This window comes from Castor canadensis, chromosome X (assembly GCF_047511655.1).
Source record: "Castor canadensis chromosome X, mCasCan1.hap1v2, whole genome shotgun sequence".
In the NCBI taxonomy this organism is placed as follows: domain Eukaryota; kingdom Metazoa; phylum Chordata; class Mammalia; order Rodentia; family Castoridae; genus Castor; species Castor canadensis.
The window spans coordinates 85338248-85349392 of NC_133405.1; the positions used below are offsets into that span (position 1 = coordinate 85338248).

The 11145-nt window shown below is 39.6% G+C and overlaps 1 pseudogene; it reads left to right on the forward strand.

Annotated features, from left to right (window-relative positions):
* The first annotated feature begins 751 nt into the window (after positions 1-751).
* LOC141419795 (alpha-taxilin pseudogene) lies at positions 752-2145 on the forward strand (annotated as a pseudogene).
* The last annotated feature ends 9000 nt before the right edge of the window (positions 2146-11145 follow it).

An 11145-nucleotide genomic window follows, 5' to 3' on the forward strand; every position in this document is an offset into this window, starting at 1 on the left:
CATATACTAATAAAAATGTTTTAAATGAACTAAAATAAAATATTTCCCTGAAGAGGAACTGCTCAAGGAAAAACTGGGGATATAACTGGTACTAATGGGCTGAGAGAAATGTCAGGGAATGAACTTGATGTTTTGAAAATAACACTGAATTAGAAGTTAGAAGAGTTGGGTTCCAGCATGGGCTGTGTGTGACTCTGGGTAAGTTTCTGCCCTACTGTGCATTAAAACATTCTTTACAGGTTTCATTTCTCCATCTTTAGCATGAGGGTATTGAAATAGTCTACAAGGATACTCCAAGTTATGATATTTGAGTAGTCATAGAATAATAAAAGCAAACTTGGTTCTGCCAGTGTATTTGGTCTATGGCATTCTAGGCTTGCAGATGGGAGTTGCCAAACATTGAGCAACAGCAAAAAAATGAATATATTAAATATTGTATGGACTTTCCAAGAAGTAAAATTCAATGTGATGCACTGAGTCTCACAGAAGTCAAGGGAATTTGTAGACAGGAGGAAAGGAGACACCCTTAGGGTAAGCAAAGCCAATGAGAGCAAGGGGAAGCTGGTAAAGTTTGCTGGTATTAGGTATTGGAAGGAGGTGTACTGTGTAAAGACTTTTAGCCTTTCCTAGTAGCTGTTTCTTGAGGTTTCAGGTTCCAGAATAGAATGGGGAAAGCCATGGGGACATCAGTGGTGAGGATCAACTCCTAACCTAGCTTTGCAAGTCACAATGAAGCAGTAACACAAAAAGAATGCAACTGCCAAACAGTCCAACTCAAAAAGAAACCAGGGACAAAGGAAGCAGAGACAAAGGGAACCTGGGGCAGCGCAGTTGGTCAGCTGCTGGGACAGAAGCTGAAGTTCCCACTAGTAAGTCTCCTGGGAAGATAGAGAGGTACAAGTCCAAACTTCTCAGCCTGGGGCCTGCAATGATGTCTCAAGAGAACCTTGAAGAAACATTGAGTACATACCCTGTGGAAAGCAATCAAGGGGGTCCATGTGAGGATAGGACACAAGTGAGCCTACTGAACCTAAAGATCCAGAGAAGTCACAAACCTGTGTAGTTTGAAATGGGAAACCTCATCCAGGCTTGTTCCCACTAGTCAAGGACAAAAAGGAGACTTTCAAGGAGAGCCAGGCATTTAAGAGGTCTGGATAAGTGACAAGGTTGAAGACTGAGATCACTGAAAACTACAGGAGAAGAAAAAATCCAAGGGTCTGAGGAAAGAGATCACATTGCTGATGCAGATGATGGACACGCTGAGCACCCCAGCACCAAAGCCAGAACTCTGTTCAAGAGGTATTCTGGAACTTCCAGAAGCAGATGAAACTCCCACAGAAAAGCAGAACCACTGGTACAAGATAAGGACCACCTATGCAGTGAGAAGAACAAGGCTGTCTTTGCCTGCAGCAAGCTTTAGAGTTTGTGCCACTAATTGCTGTAGTGCAGTAACTTCCTCAAGAAAGAAGGCATGCAGGGGACTTAGGAGGAGAAGTGGTGCAAGGAGATGACTTCATACTTCCAGGTGATAGTAAATGACATTCAGTTGCAGGTGGGACAGCACAATTAGTGAGAATATAAACTGTGCCAAGAGAACATGGAGCTGCCAAGAGGCTCAAGAAGCTTATTAAGCAATGTGAGATATGAGAGAAGCATGTCAACAGTGTCTTCAAACACAAGCACCTGTAACAGCTGCTGGGAGACACCAAGCTCTAGAAGACCCAGAAAATGATGAAGAAAGTAGAGGAGCAGAACCAGCACAAAGACTTTCTCTTATGAAAGGTAGTGTACTTCCAAATGATGTGTGAGCTAATGAGGCAGCAGCTTACCCTATACACAGAGACGCTTGAAGAGTTCCATAACACTGTTTCTAAAATCAGCAGAGTATTCACCATATTCAAATAGGAGATTGAAAAGATGACTACAATGACCAAGAATCTGGAGAAAGAAACCACCATGTATGGGTCATAGTGGGAGAGTAGCAACGAGGCACTGCTTGACATGGCTGAGGAGAAAACACTCCTGGAAAAATGTTGAAGGGCCAGCAGATGAAAATCTAGTGCTGAAGAAATTGTAACAGGTGCTTCAGACAGAGTACAATGTCCTGAACAAAAGATAATAGACCTGAGTGCCCCCATGCAATAAGGTGGTAAAGAGCCCAGGGCTCAAGTAGTCAACTCCACAGGGGCCACAGAAGCTCCTTGCCACCTAACAGCACTGGGTACAGAAACATCAGACCAACTGCAGCTGCAGTAATTCACCTCTGCCATCATATAGAAGGTCTCATGCTTGAGACATGCTGGGATGTGATCAGGCAGCCCCGCCAGGATTGGCCCATATAAGACTTCCCAACTAAGTAGTCCAGTGCTAAGGTGAAGGTGTTCTGACTTTCTTGGCATCTGGCCCTTTGCAATTTTGTATTTTTTGGGTCAGTTTTGCATACATATAGATTATGTGTATAGCCACATACATTTATACCTGTAACTGAATAATGGGCTTGTATTAGTGGTAAGACTATGTGCAAAGAAATTCAAAGTATCCTCTGTGAACTGAAGAGTTTAAATTAGGACATATTTTCCGTAGCTGTCCTTACAATGACCTATCATGATAAGTGACTCAAGCAGTTCTCTGCCTGATTTGACGTTCAGATCCCTCCTAGCCCTTTAGAGTTCACCACATGTGATATATGCCCATGCTTTGACAGAATTTGTGAGCAAGGCTTGGGTAAGTTGGGCTCTCCTAGTTTCCCTGGAGGCTTCATTGCTTCTTTTGAACTGAAGAAGGTGTTCCAGACAGAACCTGGGCCAGACTCTGGGATCTGGTGATTGAGTTGCTTTCCTTCTTAGGACAAGGGATCTAGAACATTTCTGTGTATAATGATATGCTTGTCAGGAGCCCCTTAGACACCACTCAACCTGTCCAGGATAACGATTCTTCCAGCAAACTACCCACAGATGTTTCTTTAACCTGCACAAATGATTGACAAGAGGTCACCCAAAATGTCAAACAATAAAATAAGTGAAAAGAAGTGCATAATTTTCTTCATGATGACTAATTTGAAGGCTTTTATTCTTTTTTTTAAATATCGGGTACCAGCTTGTTTCAGTAAACTCTTTTTTGCAATATATGTGGACTGGTGCCCTAAGCACTAGCTTGGTCTACCTAGTGGGTGACCTAGTGGCAGGTCCTGTTTGAATATCTCATTCTTCAAACATGGAAAACATTCTCTCTTGCTTAACCTCTGGGGTACCAATCCCATGACCATATGGAGCAGAAAGGTAAGCCTATTCCTGCATATCTCTATATAGGATCCTTCCCTGTTTCCTGAGAAACTCCTTCCTTTGGGCATTCTATAGCATTACCTTGAATGATTCCAGCAAATTTTGAACAGATTTTCTGAAACTCTTCTGCCTTAATCACTGGGAGGCAAGGAGTATTTTTTCAAGTGGAGAAACAGGCTCAAAGACAGGAATCAATTCAAATACGTTACTTTGTTGAGGACAGAATTCAAATTCAGATCTTGTCTTGCAGCTTTGAACTCTTCTCAAGTAGTTCTATATTTTAGAATGGTTTCCATTTGGTGTGGATAGAAGTACAAAAAGTTAAGGAATTCTGTGTCTTAAATGGACAATTTTCTGCTTATAGGTAGTACAAGTTTTTAACCAATAGAGACCATGATTCCATATTTAAAGAGGTTTTAAGTTATTTGATGTCCTAACCTTAAGGGTATAGGAGATATTGCTTGTAACAGTGCTCTAATTATAAGCTGAGATATTTAATCTTCTCCTCTAGGAACACTCATAAACCATGGGGCTCAGTGTTGAGGTATTATTTGATGCTTCAAAGTGTATGTTTTGCTGTAACCTTTTAAAAGCTTATTTGTATTTTAATTTAAACTTCTGGCTGTAGCTTATGTATTTTCATGGAGGAGCCAAACCAAATGATTCCCTCATTTAGCCTTGTTATAAGTAGCTGAGTCCAAGGAAATGGAAGCAACTTCTTTTTGTCTCTGCTTCCATCTCTTCCACAGACTTTGACACCTAATAAGGTTATCTTTACTTGTTGTGTGATTTGGGTGAGTCATTCCATTATCTCTGAACTCCGGTTTCCATATCTGTAAAATCAGTGCAATGAACAATGCCCTACACTCCTTCCAGGTGAGAGAAGTGATATGAATGGAAACCAAAAAATTCTGCCAAACATGGCAAGGGCTGGTATCTATGTTCAAGGCCCAGAAAACCAGATTTATTTCAAATAAGTTAGACTAACCCCAGAGAAGTTCCTTCATCTCCCTCTTGCCTTTCCCATGAGAAGCTCTATGCACAAACCCAGTAGTCCTCAGAGGGAACCTTACTGGACTCTAGTTCCTTAGATCTGTGCTAAGAAACAGACATGTTTGGTCCTCAGAAATTCCTCTCTCTTTCTACCTGGTTTTCACCCTAGCTTTAGCCCAGCCCAGCAATGCGTAACATTAAGTGGAAGAATGACCAAGGACTGCTATGATTTGATAGTAGTCATGAGGCCTGGGGGAAAGGATAAGGTCAACTTCCTCTGAACTGACAAAAGAGGAAAAAAGAGAAGATTGGAAAAGAGTACTGATTGTGCATGCTCTGAAAAACATCAAAGTCTGAGTGAAGATGAGGATACAGATGGAGGTAAAAATGGGATATAGTAGCAGAGAAGGTCCCCCTTTGAGTAATGAGGATGAAGAAAAGGAATAGGTAGATGATGTGGCAGAGAACAAGGGCATAGATGAAAATACTAAGCTGTTTTTATGGCTTACACAGGAGTACGATGTGATAGCTCAATATGGTAATGTGGTATCTGGCAGTATTTCCATACTATAGACAGCAGAAGTACAGAGGTGTTAAGTTTGGACTACATGAGCCAGTCAGACTCTACTAACAAGTTCAGTCCCTCCCCCAAGTGCCATACTTGAATGGAATACAGATAAATCAGAGCATGCTGTTCGGAGAATGCAGGGAAGATAGGTAGGAACTTAGCTCTCTTGAGAAAATGTTGAAAGAATGAGATACTTTTTAGTCTGGAGATGTAAGGTGTAGGGTTTGCTATAAGTAAGGTGTAATAGACAAGTAGAATGGCCTCAAAGTTAGAGCCAGGAACCATGAGTAGAAGCTACATGAAGAGTTGGATGCAACTCAAAACAAGGAAGCTTCCTGAAAATCAGAGTATACATACAATGAACTCAAAAGATAATGAAACAGTTACTAGAAGTGAACACCTAAAAGCTGTAAGGCTATTAGGCAGGTGTGCTCAAAGGGAGACTGGCATACAAAGGTTTTGATGAGAGGAAGTTGTGATTTTTTTCCAACCCAGACATAACTCTATGAGAAAATTACCTTGAAGTAAGCAGATCTTAGCCCAAAAAGGCAGTATTACATTATGACTCCTTGTCTATACCACTTTTCATCTTTTGCTCTTAAAAGAGACAGTTTGTTTTCTGACAATGTGTCTCTTACAGTGACAGTTGAAAAACCTTTGTTTTTTATTTCTTCAGATTCCCACTGAAATCATTTTCCACAGCTTAAAGATCCACTCTGCAGAATTTTAGTCCTAAGAAGAAATGTCTTGGGGAATGCCCAAACAGTAGGTTCAAAGAGAAGAGTTTTACAGCTTTAACTGTAAGTTACAACCACTGAGACAGGTGATCTATGAGATGATTTATCCTATACCCTAGGGGAAAGATTAGTTAGTTAGATGTTACATATCTATACAAACTTTCTTATACAAACCTTTCTGGTACTGTAATCACGGGCATCAGACCTGTGGGCTGAGTTAGTTGACCTGATCAATGGGGAAATCCCAGGAACAAAAGGGGCATTTTACATTTTTGCACAGCCTGCTGTTGTTGGTTCTGAAAAGGGACTTGGAGGTGGATCTTGTGGTGGGTGGAAGGTATTATGCCAAATGCTCCTAAAATTTAGGGGCAGCCTCTCTTCCATCCTTGTAGTCCATGGTCCCTGGCTCTGGCTAAGCAGGGAGCAAGCAGCGGCCTTTTATAAATAAAATATAAAGCCAATATTAAGTGAAAAAATCAAGGGGGTTGGGCCAGATGCTTCCCTGGAGGCAATGGGTGGTCATAGAAGAAGGTGGAAGGTCACCATGACAACACTCTGAGAGTCTAAACCCAGCAGTGGGGGCATGTATAAGGCTACTGCCAGCCCCCAACAGTAGAGAATGAGAAGAAAGAGAATAGAAAATTCTTGGGAGTTTATAATATAAGAAGAGTTTTTCAGATGGAAAATAGGCTGCCATGGGCAGAAAGCTACAACAGGACTTAGTGCCCACATCTTAAGTCTGCATAAAAGCCATCAATAGCACCTATTACACACAGAGCATAGACATTGCATTGTGTGAATTGGGCTCTTTCCAAGGAACATAGGGTACCTCTCATCTTAACCCCTTTATCTCCGTGGAGCTTCCAACAAAAGATACGGTAGTGATTAAGGGTCTAAAGTTCATTTTCCTACTACCAAGGAAGAATAAGATCAAGGCAAGAGCAATCTGACTTCAGCTACCCCCTCCTCATTCATTTCCACAGGTTACTAGCAGAGACAGTAATAGAACACAGGTCACCTCAAGGGACCTATATGTTCTCTAGCTAATTCCTTCTAGCAAGACTAGAATTTTTCAGGACTATTAGACAATTCTTCAAAATCCTTACTTCCCATAATATTTTTTTTCTTCTTCAGCATACCTGTACCAATTCCCCTTGATTTTTACCACCAATATTTGGCTTTTATTTTTTAAAAATACTATAATTTTGAAGTATAAGTCAGATGTGAACAATATTCCTAAGATGTATCTAACCTACTCATACAAACAAATCACTCCTGTGCTTATTAATTCTGTTGCTATTCTCAAGTCCAAACTCCTTAGTCTGCATTCACAATTTGGTCCCTACTCACCTTCCTGCCTTTATCTATCATTCTTTTTATCTCACTGCAAAAAAATATTCAATGGAGAAGCAGCAGTGTTTTCAACAAATAATGCGAAAACTGGATGTTTACATGCCAAAGAGTAAAGTTGTACCCTTACCTTACACCAAATACAAAAATTAACTCAAAATGGATCAAAGACTTAACATAAGAACTAAAATTCTAAAACTTCTCATGGCATTAGATTTGACAATGATTTCTTGGATATGACACCAAAACCGCAGGTAACAACAACCAAAGCAGTTTTACGGGTCAGTGTCGAGAGTTCTTACCTCCACGGGCCAAAGAATTGGCTTGTGAGGCAGCAGATTGACTCATGAGATAACAAGGAAGGATTTATTAGAGAGAAAGGAAAAGTTGCCCCTAGAGAAGGACAGGGAGTGCAGAAAATCAGTAGTTGCCTTTTGTTTACATAGGGTTTTTTTTTAATTTGGTCTTTTTTGTTGTGGAGAGAGTCAGGAGTCAGGGGTGGAGTGGTCTTTTAACATATCTCTACAGGAACATACACACAGTCCTGACCTTGTGACATATTTGACGCACCCCAGGGGGCCATGACTTGTGAAACTGCATGTCCCTTTACAGGATGTTGGGCTCACAGTGCTCTCATGGGGGATGAGGACACTGGTTCATTTTGTTTTCTGATCCCCCAGACCCAACAGTAGAAAACTGGACTTCTTTGAAATCAAAAATTCTGTAGATCAAAAATCTATTATAAGAGGTTAATAGCTTTAATATATTAAGAACTATTACAACTGAACAGCAACAAAAGAAAAATCCAATTAAAAAATGAGCAGTCTTGAATAAATATTTCTCCAAAGATACACAAATGTACCAATAATGAAACATGAAAATATATACAACATCAATAATCATTAGGAAGATGCAAAATAAATCCACAATGACATGCTATTTCTCATCCATTATAATAGTTGCTATATGATATATGTATGTGTGTATTTTTAAATTATTTATTTATTTACTTGCGGTGCTGGGGCTTGGATTCAGGGCCTACACCACCAGCTCTTTTTTGTGAAGTATTTTTTCGAGATAGGGTCTCATGAACTATTTCCCCAAGATGGCTTCGAATCTTGATCCTCCTGATCTCTGCCTCCCGAGTAGCAAGGATTATAGGCATGAGCCACTGGCGCCTGTCTAAATTATTTTTGTGGTGCTGGGTGTTGAACCCAGGACCTCACACTAGGCAAGAGCTTTACCATTTAAGATATGTCCCCCAGTCTCACATATATATATATATATATATATATATATATATATATATATATAAAACTCAGAAAATAACAATTATTAACAAAAATTGGGATCTTTTGCACATTGTTGGGAATGTAAAATGTATCAGCAACTACGGGAAACAAGATGAGCATCCCTCAAAAATTAAAAATAGTGCTACCATATGATCTAGCAATTCCATTTCTGGGTATGTACCCAGAAGAATTGAAAGCAGAGTCTATACCTGTGTTAATAGGCACATTATTAAGAATAGTAAAGGTACCAACCCAAGTGTCCATCAATAGATGAGTGGATAAACAAAAGTGGCATATACATAAAATGAAACATTATTCAGCCTTGAAAGAAAATTCCAACACATGCCAACGTGAATTCATTCCAACATAAATGAATCTTGAACACATTACCCTAAATGAAATAATCTGGTGATAGAAAGACAAACATAGTATGATTATATTTGTATCAGATATCTAGGCTAAACAAATTCATAGAGGAAAAATGTAGAATGGTATTTGCCAGAGAGTGGGGGTATGGAAAATGAAGAATTGTTGCTTAATAGGTACAGAGTTTAAGTTTTGCAAAATGAATACAGTTCTAAAGATGGATGGTGGTGATGTTTGCAAAGTTGTGTGAATGCACTTAATGCCAGTGAATTGTACAGAAGGTTAATTTTATGTTGTGTTTTTGTCATAATAAAGTGGTCAAGATGGTAAGTTTTGTATTATGCACAGGTCACAATTAAAAAGTAAAAATTAGCTATTATCTTGTAGGATTGTGAGGTGTCAATGATACAATACTTGTGAAAACCCTAGCAGAATGCTTGGTTCACAGTAGGTACTTAACCATTGTTAGTTCTTTCAATCTTTTCCCTCTATTTCCCTCAGTTTTCTATGTGCACATTAGCCAATAATTTAGGCTCTGCCAAACCTTCCACTTCTCAGCAGACTCATTTTTCCTTTCTTCTTTGTGTCTTTCCTTCCTTATCCTATTTATTCATTTATTTATTTATTAATTATGGGGAACACCAAGGACTTTCAGAAAGAATGCCTCAACTCTGTACCAGGTGCCAAAACCACATTGTTTCATTCCAAGTGCTTCCACAAGTGCACATCCATGTGTTATATACGCTAATCGGTACTACTGGTTCTACAAAGCTGCTGCATAAAATTGTGCAGATTGTTCACTGCACAATGATGTCTGGCTGAGAAGCTGAATTGGGTCAATGTGCCCTGGTATAGGGCTGAATTCAAGAAGTACCTATTTCTAATTCACAGAAAGTCTCTATTAGGAGCCAGTACCAGCACCATACATGAGTAATTAAGGCATTGTTGAACTTTGAGGTCAGATTTGGGGTACTCAATGTTCAGAAAAAGAGAAAATATAACCAGAGAGAGAAATTTGAATCTTTTCTAAGTGGATGAAACAGAACACCTTAGCTAGAGCACAACTAGGTGCACGTTGGATGTTGAATGTGACAATTGTATTTGCTCTGATAATGAATACCAGACAGGGAAGAAAGAGCCCAAGGAGCAGACTCCTGAGTGTCTATTACACAATCTCATTCAGAGATGAGCTCATCTTCCTAAGAAAGCATAGAGGGCAGTTGCTGCCCACCTAGTACAAGGACTTTTTACACTAATGACAGGGCACAAAGAAAGAGATCATTGGGCACTTAGAACTGGTCAGGATACTTGAGTTCTGACCCTAGGAGACCCACTTCTTTTAGAACTTCCTTGACTCAGGAGATTCTAACAGTATTGTCATTCTTTGGATTCAGGGATTAAAATATCCTGCAGAAAGAAAAAAAACCTTCTTGTGGGCTCTAGAGATAATGGGAGATGATGGCTTTTGGATCCAAATTAGAAAGTGACCTTTCTCATCCAGGGTTCCAGGCCATATCTAAGAAGGTCTTGGTTGTAAGAGGTCAGCACCAAACTAGGGGCAAAGAGTTATTTTCAGGAAGAAGAATGGAGAACTGACAGGGACCTGTTGTACCAAATTTTGGCTAGTGGCAATTTTTATAGCTTTGGGTGATTATGATGTTGATATAGAATATATTCCATTGTATCTAGAAAACTTCTTTTAAGGAAGTCAACAAGATTCAGATATTTGGGTATTAGATATCAAAAATATAAACAATAAGGATTCCCAGGATTTGTGCTTGTGTTTTTCTTTTTTCCATTATTCAAAGCTCTTTTCAAAATAGATATGTCTAGCTACATCTGGTCTAAATTAGTGGTCTGAGCGTGGGATACAAAGCAGGGATAGAATGGGTACAGTGTCTGTGTCTCAAAGATGCAGTGGTCGTCCTAACATTTTCCACTGGAAAATAGGTTCAGTTGAAGGATGTTGTAGAAGTTAGAAATCTGAATGTGACTCTAGGCAAGGGTTTTAAACCTGATGTCTCTTAAGCCTTGACAATGTATGCAAAATTGTGCTTACATTGTATACGTGCATTATGGAGGTGGAGTGTGAAAAAAGTCCATGGCTATCCTCAGATTCTTTAAAGCACAAAGCACCAGTCTCTCCCAGAAAAACAGAAGAAATACTTTCCTAAAAATCCAGAGCACCAGCTACTTTGGATAAAACACTGGAAGAGGTTTTTGGAGATTTGGATTTTAGACTGAGCTCTGTCACTAGCTTGCTGTATGAGCTCCCCTGGGCCTCAGGTAATATATCTGTAAAATAAAGATGCTAGATTCATGGTCTCCAAGGGCCTTTAGAGCTTTAAAGATCTGACTTCATAAGACTAAATTGTCCTGATTTGCCGTACCCTTGGGATGACTCTCAAAGTCCAATTTATATAAATGAGATCTGGTAAAACATTGCTCAGAGTTTTCTCAATAGCAGGATTTATGGGTTTGCTTTTATTCTCCTTCATCCACTGAAGTCCCCTGAAACAGAAGAAGGGATGGGAGGAGTGACTTTTTCAACTCAGCCT